The sequence below is a fragment of the Bos mutus genome, chromosome 16 (genome assembly GCF_027580195.1).
Source record: "Bos mutus isolate GX-2022 chromosome 16, NWIPB_WYAK_1.1, whole genome shotgun sequence".
Taxonomy (NCBI): Eukaryota; Metazoa; Chordata; class Mammalia; order Artiodactyla; family Bovidae; genus Bos; species Bos mutus.
This window is the reverse complement of record NC_091632.1, coordinates 20,023,150-20,037,561: the sequence shown is the minus strand read 5'-3', so window position 1 is coordinate 20,037,561 and position 14,412 is coordinate 20,023,150. Positions and strand designations below refer to the sequence as shown.

Here is a 14,412-nt window from a genome sequence, read left to right as displayed (position 1 = left end):
AAATAGTTTGGCTAGAGTGTTATGATTTAATAGATGTGAGAATTGAAAGCTGAAAGTAATTGGTTCATGTAAGCTGTATACTACCAGTAACTGAACTAGAAATAGGACTTTGGATTTTTGATGTGTTATAGTCCAGAGCCAGCCATTTTGGTAGGGATTTCGTTTGATGGCTATTAAATAAAATCCTCTTCTACTTCTCTTACTATTTTATAGCCTAATATATGTTCTAAAATTTCCATTATTTCGGGATGGAGGGAGGAAGAAAAGACAAGCTCCTCATTTTATTTTCTAAAAATAAAAGCATCATGCAGTTTCTTTTTACATTATTCTTCTTAGTTGTCCACTGTTTTTATCTACTCCCTGTGTTGATTATGCTGGCTCTGTTAGCTATTGTAAGATGTGCAGATCTGTATACTTCATTTTGACTTGTTTTTAGAATTATTCTACTTGTTTCCCCCACCATACACAGACTATGTTGATTTAACTTAAAACCAACTGATTTTTCACTTATAAAAAGATGTATGCCTCTATGCCAGTAATTGCATTAAACCCTCACTATTTATACTATTTACTATATAGAGTTTAATTCAGCCTGGGACGGCTGTCTTGGAAGCCAGCCAAATGTTTTATGGAAGGCTTTCCTGTATTACAGAGGGGTAGTGTTGTGCATGGAAGAAGGCACTTTAGAATTCAAGGCAGGAGACTTGGTTTCTAGGCCTGGTTCCACTACTAGCAAGCTTCTTGGCCTGTCTATTTTCTTTTCTATAAAAATAATAATAAAAAAGTTGCATCCCCATTGAACTTGGAGGTTATTTGTAAAGATATAAGAGGTAATGTAGGTAAAAAGAGGTAAACAGCAAAGAGCATTGTAAATATAAGAAGATGTATGTTAAGAAAGAGACAGAGATTTATCTGTGGCATGGATCTTGAAAGAGATCTTGGGAATAGTTGTGTGTCTACTTCCAAGTTTTTGAGTCTTCATATTTAAAAGAAGGTTGTTAGAGTGAAAATATGGGGTGTAGGAGGAATTGTGGATGTCCTGTAACCCTACTTTCCCCAAGTCTGGTCGATTGTGTAGTATTCTCAATCTCCTCAAGTAACTGTTAAGGTCGATGTGCTTCATTAATTTCTTTTCTCCAGGACTAAATATCTTAGGAGACGATACCTGAAATTTACACACCTAGGACCAAAACTACCACTTCACAGATTGTTTAAATGACGGGCCTGAGGGAGTAGAAGTAGATGCTATTACTATTTTTACTGGAAACTACCTATTTTTATTTATGCTGTTTTATAATATCACTTAGAGAAAAATCTCTGTACTTTTAAAAATACATTTAGCAGGATTAGAAATTGTATCTGTTGTTTAGTTTTAATGAACTTACCCTCTTATCCTTGATCTTAAAAGTTTTAATTGACATATTTGTGAAGAAAACATGCCTTGTTGAATTAGTGGAAAGATTTTTTTATAGCTTTTTTATTTTTTGTGAGGTGCTGTCCTCTAGGAATATTTCCTTCCAAATTGTAAAGTAATGGTAACACGTTGAAGACTCTAGGATATTGATAGTTGAGTATTGTCTAAAATGTCAAGACTAAATTTCTCTTTTACTAATGTTGTAATCGATTTCGTTTGTCTTCAGAGGTGGGTCTCATTTACTAATTTGAGTTAACTAGTGATAATTTATCATAGTTTAAAAAAAAGCGAAGTCACTCAGTCGTGTCTGACTTTTTCGATCCCATGGACTGTAGCCCACCAGGCCCCTCTGTCCATGGAAATTTTCAGACAAGAGCAGTGGAGTGGGTTGCCATTTCCTTCTCCAGGTGATCTTCCTAATCCAGGGATTGAACCTGGGTCTCCTGCATTGCATGCAGATGCTTTACCATCTGAGCCACCATGGAAACCATAGTTTAGTCTCCTGAAATATTTTTTTCCACAAAAGTCTCTGTAACTTTTGAAAAACTAATGTTACGGTTTTGTATAATTTAAGTAACATGATTTTTAATGTCAATTAATTTTATTCTGAAACATGAAGTTTCACAGAGTACATAAGCTGTCATTCACTTCTTAAATGGATTGTTTTTAGTTTTAATTCCTATGTGCAATATGTTGCTCAGTCCTTTTAAAAGTAATTAAGAGCTAAGAATGGGGGAAAATCGATGTTATTAAGTTGTCTTTTTAACCAATACAATAATTTTCAGTTGTCAGTTTATTAAAAATTTTTTTTTAATATTGGATAATTTAAGAACTGGAAAAATCATGCTTTCAGTATTCAGTTTTAATTGCTGTTAAATTTTGATGTATTTCCCTTTGGAAATAAATTTTAGCTTTGGGCTTTTTTGCTTTTCTTCTTTTCACAGTAAGGCCTCCTCAGACAGCCATTTTGCTTTTTTGCATTTCTTTTCCTCGGGGATGGTCTTGATCCCTGTGTCTTGTACAATGTCAGGAACCTCCGTCCATAGTTCATCAGGCACTTTGTCTATCAGATCTAGTCCCTTAAATCTACTTCTCACTTCCACTGTATAATCATAAGGGATTTGATTTAGGTCATACCTGAATGGTCTAGTGGTTTTCCCTACTTTCTTCAATTTAAGTCTGAATTTGGCAATAAGGAGTTCATGGTCTGAGCCACAGTCAGCTCCCAGTCTTGTTTTTGCTGACTGTGTAGAGCTTCTCCACCTGTGGCTGCAAAGAATATAATCAGTCTGATTTCGGTGTTGACCATCTGGTGATGTCCATGTGTAGAGTCTTCTGTTGTGTTGCTGGAAGAGGGTGTTTGCTATGACCAGTATGTTCTCTTGGCAAAACTCTATTAGCCTTTGACCTGCTTCATTCTGTACTCCAAGGCCAAATTTGCCTGTTACCCCAGGTGTTTCTTGACTTCCTACTTTTGCATTCCAGTCCCCTATAATGAAAAGGACATCTTTTTTGGGTGTTAGTTCTAAAAGGTCTTGTAGGTCTTCATAGAACTGTTCAACTTCAGCTTCTTCAGCGTTACTGGTTGGGGCATAGGCTTGGATCACCGTGATATTGAATGGTTTGCCTTGGAAATGAACAGAGTTCATTCTGTCGTTTTTGAGATTGCATCCAAGTACTGCATTTCAGACTCTCTTGTTGACCATGATGGCTACTCCATTTCTTCTAAGGGATTCCTGCCCACAGTAGTAGATATAATGGTCATCTGAATTAAATTCACCCATTCCAGTCCATTTTAGTTCACTGATTCCTAAAATATCAATGTTCACTCTTGCCATCTTCTGTTTGACCACTTCCAGTTTGCCCTGATTCATGGACCTGACATTCCAGGTTCCCATGCAATATTGCTCTTACAGCATTGAACCCTGCTTCCATCACCAGTCCCATTCACAAATGGGTGTTGTTTTTGCTTTGGCTCCATCCCTTCATTCTTTCTGGAGTTATTTCTCCACTGATCTCCAGTAGCATATTTGGCACTTACTGACCTGGGGAGTTCCTCTTTTCAGTATCCTGTCATTTTGCCTTTTCATACTGTTCCTGGGGTTCTCAAGGCAAGAATACTGAAGTGGTTTGCCATTCCCTTCTCCAGTGGACCACATTCTGTCAGACCTCTCCACCATGACCCGTCCGTCTTGGGTGGCTCCACAGGGCATGGCTTTAGTTTCATTGATTTAGACAAGGCTGTGGTCCACGTGATTAGATTTACTAGTTTTCTGTGATTATGGTTTCAGTGTTTCAGTCTGCCCTCTGATGCCCTCTCGCAACACCTACCATCTTACTTGGGTTTCTCTTACCTTGGACGTGGGGTATCTCTTCACAGCTGTTCCAGCAAAGTGTAGCCGCTGCTCCTTACCTTGGACGAGGTCGCCCCTCCTGACCTTGAACGTGGAGTAGCTCCTCTCAGCCCTCCTGCGCCCGCGCAGCCGCCGCCTTGGACATGGGGTTGCTCCTCTCGGCTGCCGCCCCTGACCTCGGACTTGGGGTAGTTCGTCTCGGTCGCTGCCCCTGACCTTGGGCATGGGGTAGCTCCTCTTGGCCACTGCGCTTCTGCACAAAGCAGAGAAGTGAAAAGCAAAGGAGAAAAGGAAAGATATAAGCATCTGAATGCAGAGTTCCAAAGAATAGCAAGGAGAGATAAGAAAGCCTTCCTCATCTATCAGTGCAAAGAAATAGAGGAAAACAGCAGAATGGGAAAGGCTAGAGATCTCTTCAAGAAAATTAGAGATACCAAGGGAACATTTCATGCACAGATGGGCTCGATAAAGGACAGAAATGGTATGGACCAAACAGAAGCAGAAGATATTAAAAAGAGGTGGCAAGAATACACAGAAGAACTGTACAAAAAAGATCTTCATGCCCCAGATAATCACGATGGTGTGATCACTCACCTAGAGCCAGACATCCTGGAATGTGAGGTCAAGTGGGCCTTAGGAAGCATCACTATGAACAAAGCTAGTGGGGGTGATGGAATTCCAGTTGAGCTATTTCAAATCCTAAATGATGATGCTGTGAATGTGCTGCGCTCAATATGCCAGCAGATTTGGAAAATTCAGCAGTGGCCACAGGACTGGAAAAGGTCAGTTTCATTCCAATTCCAAAGAAAGGCAATGCCAAAGAATGCTCAAGCTACTGCACAATTGCACTCATCTCACACGCTAGTAAAGTGATGCTCAAAATTTTCCAAGCCAGGCTTCAGCAATACGTGAACCATGAACTTCCTGATGTTCAAGCTGGTTTTAGAAAAGGCAGAGGAACCAGAGATCAAATGCCAACATTTATTGGAACATCAAAAAAACAAGAGAGTTCCAGAAAAACATCTATTTGTGCTTTATTGACTATGCCAACGCCTTTGACTGTGTGGATCACAACAAACTCTGGAAAATTCTGAAATAGATGGGAATACCAGACCATCTGACCTGCCTCTTGAGAAACCTATATGCAGGCCAGGAAGCAACAGTTAGAACTGGACATGGAACAACAGACTGGTTCCAAATAGGAAAAGGAGTATATTAAGGCTGTATATTGTCACCCTGCTTATTTAACTTCTATGCAGAGTACATCATGAGAAACGCTGGACTGGAAGAAGCACAAGCTGGAATCAAGATTGCTGGGAGAAATATCAATAACCTCAGATATGCAGACGACACCACCCTTATGACAGAAAGTGAAGAGGAACTCAAAAGCCTCTTGATGAAAGTAAAAGTGGAGAGTAAAAAAGTTGGCGTAAAGCTCAACATTCAGAAAACGAAGATCATGGCATCTGGTCCCATCACTTCATGGCAAATAGATGGAGAAACAGTGTCAGACTTTATTTTGGGGGGCTCCAAAATCACTGCAGATGGTGATTGCAGCCATGAAATTAAAAGACACTTACCCCTTGGAAGGAAAGTTATGACCAACCTAGATAGCATATTCAAAAGCAGAGACATTACTTTGCCAACAGAGGTCCATCCAGTCAAGGCTATGGTTTTTCCTGTGGTCATGTATGGATGTGAGAGTTGGACTGTGAAGAAAGCTGAGGGCCGAAGAATTGATGCTTTTGAACTGTGGTGTTGGAGAAGACTCTTGAGAGTCCCTTGGACTGCAAGGAGATCCAACCAGTCCATTCTAAAGGAGATGAGTCCTGTGTGTTCATTGGAAGGACTGATGTTGAAGCTGAAACTTCAATACTTTGCCACCTGATGTGATGAGTTGACTCATTGGAGAAGACCCTGATGCTGGGAGGGATTGGGGGCCGGAGGAAAGGGGGACGACAGAGGATGAGATGGCTGGATGGCATCACTGACTTGATGGACATGAGTCTGAGTGAACTCCGGGAGTTGGTGATGGACAGGGAGGCCTGGGTGCTCTGATTCATGAGGTCGCAAAGAGTCGGACACAACTGAGCTACTGAACTAACTGATCTGACTGACTTAGGCTTTTTAAAGCATAGTTTTAACTGTGTTTTTTATATAAGTCTAAATTTATGTGTATTTTAAAATCTAACTTTTGATATTACTAACATTTTCTATTCCATAATCAACTTGATAACATTTTTGATGATTGTGTGATATTTCAAGTGGATGTATCATGGTGTATTTATCCATTTCCTTATGGTTGGATTCTAAGGTTCCTTTTATCTTTGTACTGATGTTGATGGTAGGGACCTACAGCGTTCATTGTGGCAGCCAGATGGAAGTATTTAACAAGTAGCACCTATTGTCTCCGTAGTTTATCTTTGTAAGAACAAATCTGTCTTTTTTTTTTAATTGAAGTATAGTTGATTAAGGGCTTTCCTGGTAGTGCAGTGGTAAAGAATTTGCCTGCCAGTGCAGGAGACCCAGGAGACACAGGTTCGATCCCTGGGTCAGGAAGATCCCCTGGAGTAGGAAGTGTGAACCCACTCCAGTATACTTGCTTGAAGAATTCCATGGACAGAAGAGCCTGGCTGGCTACAGTCCATGGGTTCGCAAAAAACTGGACACGACTGAGCAACTGAGTACAGCACACAGCAACACAGAGTTGATTTACAGTGTTGTGTTATTTTCTACTGTACAACAAAGTGATTCAGCTGTGTGCATACATTCCTTACCATGTGGTTTATCCCGGGATATTGAATATAGTTTCTTGTTGTTTATCCGTGCTATATATGCTAGTTTACATGAGCTAATCCCAAATTCCTAGTCCTTCCCTCCCTCATACCCCGCCCCCTTGGCAACCACAGGTCTGTCTGTCACATCTGTTTCTGTGTTATCCGTAGGTGCGTTTGTGTCCCACTGTAGATTACACATCTAAGTGATATTGTGTGGATCCGTCTTTGTCGTTCTGACTTGACTTCGTTTAGTACGAGTCTCTAGGTCTATCCATGTTGCTGCAAATGGCGTTAAGTCCTTTTTATGGCTGAGTGGTATTCAACTGTATATATGTACCACATCTTCTTTATCCATTCATCTGTTATAGACACTTAGTTTGCTTCCATGTCTTGGCTATTGTAAGCAGTGCTGCTGTGAATTTAGGGGTGCATGTATCGTTTCAAATTATAGTTTTGTCTGGATATGTGCCCAGAATTGGGATTGCTGGATCAAATGGCAACTCAATTTTAAGTTTTTTGAGGAACTGCCATACCGTTCTCCATAATGGCTGCACCAGCTTGCATTCTCACCAAGAGTGTAGGAAAGTTCCCTTTTCTCTACATCCTCTTCAACATTTGTTATTTGTTTACTTTGATCATGGCCATTCTGGCTGGAGTAAGACAGTGCCTTACATAGTTTTGATTTGCGTTTCTCTAATAATTTGTGATGTTGAACATCTTTTTATATGGTTGTTGGCCATCTGTATATCTTTTTTGGAGAAATGTCTATTTCAGTAATTTTCCTATTTTTCAATTGGGTTGTTTGGTTTTTGTTGTTGTGGTTTAGCTGTATGAGCTATTTGTATGTTTTGGAATTTAATCCCTTGTCAGTCACATCATTTGGAAATATTTTCTGCTATTCTGTAGATTGTCTTTTCATTTTGTTTATGGTTTCTTTTGCTGTGCAAAAGCTTGTAAGTGTGATTAGGTCCTGTTTGTTTATTTTTGCTTAGAATAAATGCATCATTGTTGGCAACAGCTTGTTGTGTAGTACAGCTGAAGAAAACAGAGAGAAGGTAACTTCTGTTTCCTTGTTGCAGATCTGGAACTCTTTGTGTGGAGCAAGTGTTCTTGGCCTTCAGTCCAGGTATCTCTTAGGGATCCATGAATACTCTGAAATTTTGTATGTGTGTTCTTTTGTGTTTTTTTTATCTTTGTATTCCCTCCCCCAAGATAAGAATTCCTAGCTTTCATCAGATTCTCAAGGGGCATATAGACTTAGAAAAATTAAGCAAGGGCCATGAACTTATAGGATTTTGTTTAAAAAGTAGAGGTAGAGGGAAAGCTATTTATAAAAAGTGCCCGAAAACAGTGTCTGTTGTATCAAATTAATGTTAGTTTTCCTTTCCATTTATTATTTAATATAGGATAAATTTTCCTTAGGAGACAATGAGTTTTGCTGCTTTAGCTACTTAAGTTCTTCTTTTTTATAGTATTATTATGGTTTTCTCTTCTTAATATTGGTTATTTGAAGAACCCACATAAAGATTTTTGAAAGCTAATTGGTAATAAGTAACTTTACCCTAGTAGACATATGTATCTATACATTTTTAATATATACACATTTAAATATATTTTTTAATTGCTAATAAGAAACTCTGCCCTAATGGACATTGAAAATAAGTATGTATTTCCTAAAGCATGCTCATTTTATAGATAAATTAAAAGCTGTATATTGACTTGTTCAAAGTCATGTTGATTTCTGGTATATTTGAGCTATGCCAAATTTTTGCTGCTTTCATGAATCTAGGGATTATGCTAATCTTTAGATTTATTAGAGCTGTAACACAGCTTTCTAAAAATTTCTGGTTTCATTTTTCTTCTAAGACTCCAGCCTTTGAAACTGCAGGCTCTGCTTTTTGCCAGTTTTAAACTTTGTTTTTTGATGCAAGTTGCAAAAACCAGGAGATAAGGGTAGAAGAGAAATCAGTTTACATTTTTGAAGTATCAAGAACCCACAATGAGAATTGAGGTCTCCTAAATCCCAGTCTGGCTGCCGCTGTTTTCCATAATAGTTGCTTTTCTGCAAGAGAAAATCTACCCCGTGTGCCAAAGTGACACCAGAAACACATTCTTTACTCCTGTAATCTATTGTTTTAAAACTGTTCAAACCTGTGCCTGTTGTATTTTGGTCATAATAGTAGTAGGAGTTGGAAAATGAGGGAAACCCTCTCCACAGACTCCTGACAACTCCATGCTGCCTTCTAAAATGTTAACTTTTACGTAGCTGTAATTGTAGCACGGGGCTTCCCTGATGGCGAAGTAGTAAAGAATCTGCCTGCCATTACAGGAGATGCAGGAGACCCGGGTTCCATCCCTGGGTTGGGAAGGTCCCCTGGAGAAGGAAATGGCAACCCACTCCAGTATTCTTGCCTGGAAAATCCCATGGACAGAGAAGCCTGGCGGTCTAGTCTGTGGGGTTGCAAAAAAAGTCAGACACGACTGATCAACTCAACAACAACAAATTGTAGCACAACTACAACTTAGTCGTTCCTTTCCTCTCTCTGCCTTATAAGTGTTACTAATCATTTCCTATAGTATGACTAATTGTTATTTTTAATGATTGAAAAAATTTCCGATTGTTGATGATGCAGCAGACGTGTCCGTGCTGACAGCATTTTTACTGTTGTAGTAGGAGTAATAATTGGTGTGATAGTTAAGGGCATGGCCTTCTTAGTCAGGCAAACCTGAGTTTTGAGTCTTTACTCTGACACTGCAAACTTTAAGCTAGTTGCTTGCTTGTTTATTTAGTTATTTATATTTTGGCTTGATTTATTAAATGAAGGAAATTAATAGTACATGTTTCATAGGGTTGTTAGGATTAAGAAAGATTTCATATAAAGTGATAAATATAAATGTTATCTGTTGTTATTAATAGTGTTATTTCCTTAGACTGGGATTACTGGGTGAAAGATTATGAATGTTTGTATCTCTGGAAATGAATTGCCTAGCTGTTTTCTGAAAGGCTTATTCCAGTTGTTGTTGAGAGAATGTGGAGACATCAGCCTTCAGCTTTCTCTCTTATCTTTCCTAATGTGATTTTTAAATTTCTCTGTCCGTCCCTTTCTGCAGCTTAATTTTTCAACGAAGTATGCCCTTGTGAGAAATGTAGACCCTGTGGGTCTATTTTCTGTGACGTAGGGAATGTTGCTGTTACCTCGTGTGTTGTCACTTGCTGACGTGTGTTCAGCAGCATTTCTGCTCCTTCCAGCAGGAATCTGCACTTGATGGGCATTTCTCCTCCCAAGAACGGGAGGTGTACCACTTTTCCAAAGTTGTTAAACGTCTATTCTGGCACGTGGGATTTTGGACTAAAAGTCATTAGTTGTTAGAAGTCTCTTTTTAGCTTTGCCATTATTGATAAGCATATGTAAATCTTCAAGCTTTGCTTTATGCTTTCCTTGTGTTTCACATCTTCCTCTCAGAGATAGAAATACTGATCTGTTTCTGCCATTAAATCTGCAGATTTTTATTGGGAGCCAACCATGTATGCTGACGGCATAGAGCAGTAGTCCACAGTCAGTAGTAAGCTGTTTACACACATCAATATGTTGCCCTGTTTACAGTTTCTTGTAATCTGGGTAGGGATGTGAAATGAAGTTGGTAGCTCCTCTTGCTCAGCTTAAGAACTCAGAATTTTTCTGCTCTGCTCAGGAAATTAACAGTGTACGGTGTGTCTCTTGATCTTGAAGCATGGGGAGAATGAAAATTAATCCTTCTCTAAGAATGTGGTTAGTTTGTGGTAGAGTTGGTGCATGTTCGGGGCTGAGAACCTAGATTGTGCCTGAGTTTGAGAGCTAAGTAAATCAGTAGTTTGCCAGTAGTTCACTAGATTCAATAATTGGATGAAGCAGCTGACTGGGAACCCCTTAGGCAAGCAGAGGTTGATAAAATTTTAGAAGGGTTACAAAATCTAGACCGGCAGATGAGAACCAGGAGCTTAAGTGCAAGTGCAGGGAATGTCTTATCAGAGTGCAGACAACTAAGAATTCAGGAAATCAACAAAAATGGAAGGTTCTGACCAAATGGAGCAAAGAAGAAAAAAAATACAAGGGAAAAAGCAAAGAAACCCCTCCAGATGTACAACTTCTAGCACAGAGATACCAGGTCAGAGGAAAATCTATATAGCTAGCTCATTGTTTAAAATATGTGTGCACACATGCCAGATGGATGTGGAGAAGTATATATAAGGAAGTGCAGAAAGCCTTGTATGTGACCTGGAGTGTTAGATGTGTGAACTTTAATACACAACACACCTCTTTTTGATCAGCTTTGAAAAAAAAGATTGGAGGAAATGACTGGTTTTGGTTGGTGAAGTTTTCAAGTTGAAAGAAGTTGCTGGAAGTAGAATACCTTCTTAGCCCAAGAGGACATACTTAGTTGCTCAGTTGAGTCTGACTGTTTGCAGCCCTTTGGACTGTAGCCTGCCAGGCTTCTCTGTCCATGGGATTTCCTAGGCAAGAATACTGGATGGGTTGCCATTTCCTCCTCCAGGGGATCTTCCTGACTCAGGGATTGAACCTGCGTCTCCTGTGTCTCCTGCATAGGCAGGCAGATTCTTTACTGCTGAGCCATTAGGGAAAGGACATTTGGAAAGCCTTTTGATCTATAAAATATTAGGGCTAAGGGGGCTCTTGGTATTACTTAATATAAATTCTTAAATTTACAAATAAGGAAACTGGATCCTCAATTAAAATGACTAGGAGAAGGCATTGGCACCCCGCTCCAGTACTCTTGCCTGGAAAATCCCATGGACAGAGGAGCCTGGTGGGCTGCAGTCCATGGGGTCGCTAGGAGTCGGACACGACTGAGCGACTTCACTTTCACTTTTCACTTCCATGCACTGGAGAAGGAAATGGCAACCCACTCCAGTGTTCTTGCCTGGAGAATCCCAGGGACGGGGGAGCCTGGTGGGCTGCCCTCTATGGGGTTGCACAGAATCAGACACGACTGAAGCGACTTAGCAGCAGCAGCCTTAGTTTACCCAAAAATTGAAAGCAGACCTTCTTTACTATTTGTATATATTTGTAGAAAATTTGTGGCTACTCCGCTTTCAGTAACTCATCTTCCTGTTATAAAATTGTCTCCACCTAGTGGCAACAAGTATTTTGCAAGAATGAGGACAACTGTAGGAAAAAACCGCTGGGGGCCTTTATTCCTCACTGCTTGTGAGGAAGTCAGCCTGCTGACAGTTGTGTTGCTTTGGAGAGGGGAGAGGAAGAGACAATGTGCCTAATGCTTACTTTAATTTTCCATAACCTTATGGGAATTTGTAAACTCTTTATACCTGAATTAGGTGTTATATTTATTGTTGACTATGTAAAAAGTGTGTTAAGCTTTTACTTCAGAGTTTTTCATGTACACACACATACATATTACATAAGGATATGTGTGTGTGTGCGCGCACACACATATATACATTTTTCCCCCTCTTTTTCCATCTTTGTTTTAAGTTAAAAGCATGATAACTTCTGTCAATGGACGTTACGGAGAAGAGATGAACTAAACGGTAAATGATACTTGGACAATGAGGGGCGGGTGGAGGGGAAAAGGTCCCAACCTTTGTAAAATATGAAATTCTGGAAATATTAGAATAAAGTATGGGTGTATGGTTGATGTTGTTTATAATCTTAGAGTATGGATTAGCTTTCCAAAGAAGCCATAGAGGGAAAGATACATTAAAGATATATAAAAAATAAAATCTGTGGCTTAAAGAAGCCGAAGGCAAAAGACAACAAACGGGGGAAATATTTAACAGTCATGACAGGCAAAAGGTTGATTTCCTTAGCAGAAGAGGTTCTTACAAATTATCTTTTAAAAAACTAATAGAAATGAATATGAATAAGTAATTGACAGAGCCCCCAAAATGGCCAGTAAAGCTATGAAAATTTACTCAGTTTCACTCATGGTTGAAGCTTGCAAATGAAAACAACAATGAAATATTATTTTCCATCTGGCAAATCAGGCAGGCTTTTAAACAAAGTGTTGCTGATTCTTAATTGGTAGAAGGGTACAGTGGTCTAGCAATTTAGCAGTATTTGTCTGAATAAAAATAGTTACCTGCCATTTGAGCCAGTCATTTTGCCTTTAGGAATTTGCCTAGGCAACTTCTTACTGTAAAATATAAAGTCAACAAAACATACATTTGATGAATGGTGAACCACATCTTTATGGGGGACAGTTTCAGAAACTTGTACCAATTGGGAATCTCAGAAGTTTCCTTGGATCACTAAAAACTAATCTTTAGCTAGAACAGTGGGTTCTCCACCCTGGCTATGCATGTTTTCATGGATAAATGAATCATGGAATCACCCCTGTGATTAGTTCAGTTCAGTGATTAGTTCAGTTCAGTTGCTGAGTTGTGTTCAACTCTTTGTGACCCCACGGACTGCAGCACGCCAGGCTTCCCTGTCCATCACCAACCTTGTGGTTGTCTTTCTAACCGTACCAAGAGCCCCAGAGATGATAATTCAGGTAGTCTGGAATGGAACCTTGGTATCAGAATTGTGTTAAAGCTCTCCGGGTGGTTCCTGTATGGAGCCAAATTTGAGAACTACATCTCTAGATTAAGATTATTTTTCCTGTGAGTGCATTAATTTTCTTCTGGCAGAAGATAAGACTACTGGACAAGTTAACTGAAATTCATATTTTTTTCACTTTGTCCCACTCTCCCTTTGGCTTTCTCTTGATAATTTGGGTTCAGGTGGTATATTTCTTTGCTATTGCTGCGATGATCAATTACCGCAATATGATGGCTTAAAAAATAACACAAGTTTGTTATCTTACAGTTCCGACAGCCAGAAGTTCACAGTGGATCTTGCGGAATCAAGGTGTTGACAGGGCTGTGTTCCTTCTGGAGGCTTTAGGGGAGAATTCACGTTCCTTTTCTTCTTTAGCTTCTAGAGGCTGCTATACCTACAGCCCTTGGGCTCACAAATTCTTCCTCCGTTGTCAAGCCAGCAGTATAGCATCTTCAGATTTCTTTCTTTGATTTATATCTCTGCTTCCATCATATTGCCTTCTCTTTTTTTAAGGACCCTTCTGATTCTTGTTTAGGTGTTCAGTTGTGTCTCACTCTTTTATGACTCTATGGACTGTACCACCAGGCTCTTCTGTCCATGGGATTTCCCAGACAAGAATACGGGAGTGAGTTGCCATTGCCTTCTCCAGGGGATCCTCCTGACTTAGGGATCGAATCTGTGTCTCTTACATTGGCATGTGGACTCTACTGCCCACCCCTGTGATTAGTTCAGTTCAGTGATTAGTTCAGTTCAGTTGCTGAGTTGTGTTCGACTCTTAGTGACCCCATTTACTGCAGCACGCCAGACTTCCCTGTCCATCACCAACTCCCGGAGCTTACTCACACTCATGTCCATTGAGTCGGTGATGCCATCCAACCATCTCATCTGTCTTCCCCTTCTCCTGCCTTCAGTCTTTCCTACCATCAGTGTCTTTTCCAACGAATTGGCTCTTTGCATCAGGTGGCCAACGTATTGGAGCTTCAGCATCAGTCCTTCCAATGAATATTCAGGGTTGATTTCCTTTAGAATTGACAGGTTTGATCTCCTTGCTGTTGATGGGATTCCCAGGTGTTTTCTCTAGTATCACAGCTCAAAACGTCCCAGATGGATACACAAAGGGACAGAATGAAAACAAGGCTGATAATAACCCTTGATGCATTCTGAAGTCTGGGGGAAAGACTGACTTGGGCTATTAAGAAAGTATCCGTAGGGGCTTGGGAACTGAAGTAGTAATGTTAGAGGAGGTGAGATAGTAATGAGAAGTATTATAGGAGGGTACAGTTTACACTAAATTATCTAGATCTGCA

At 39.8% G+C, this 14,412-nt stretch overlaps 1 protein-coding gene across 2 annotated transcripts in view; it reads left to right on the top strand.

Annotated features, from left to right (window-relative positions):
• The window catches only part of RNF2 (ring finger protein 2), a 44,858-nt gene that overhangs the window by 5,040 nt on the left and 25,406 nt on the right, over window positions 1-14,412 (top strand). The window contains exon 1 of one of the 2 annotated variants that reach the window (XM_070384806.1): window positions 7,647-7,671. The exons of the other annotated variant lie outside the window; for it this stretch is intronic. The gene's annotated coding sequence lies outside the window, so the exon portion shown is untranslated. Of the gene's footprint in view, window positions 1-7,646; window positions 7,672-14,412 lie in introns of those variants that run through there. 2 annotated transcript variants of the gene reach the window in all.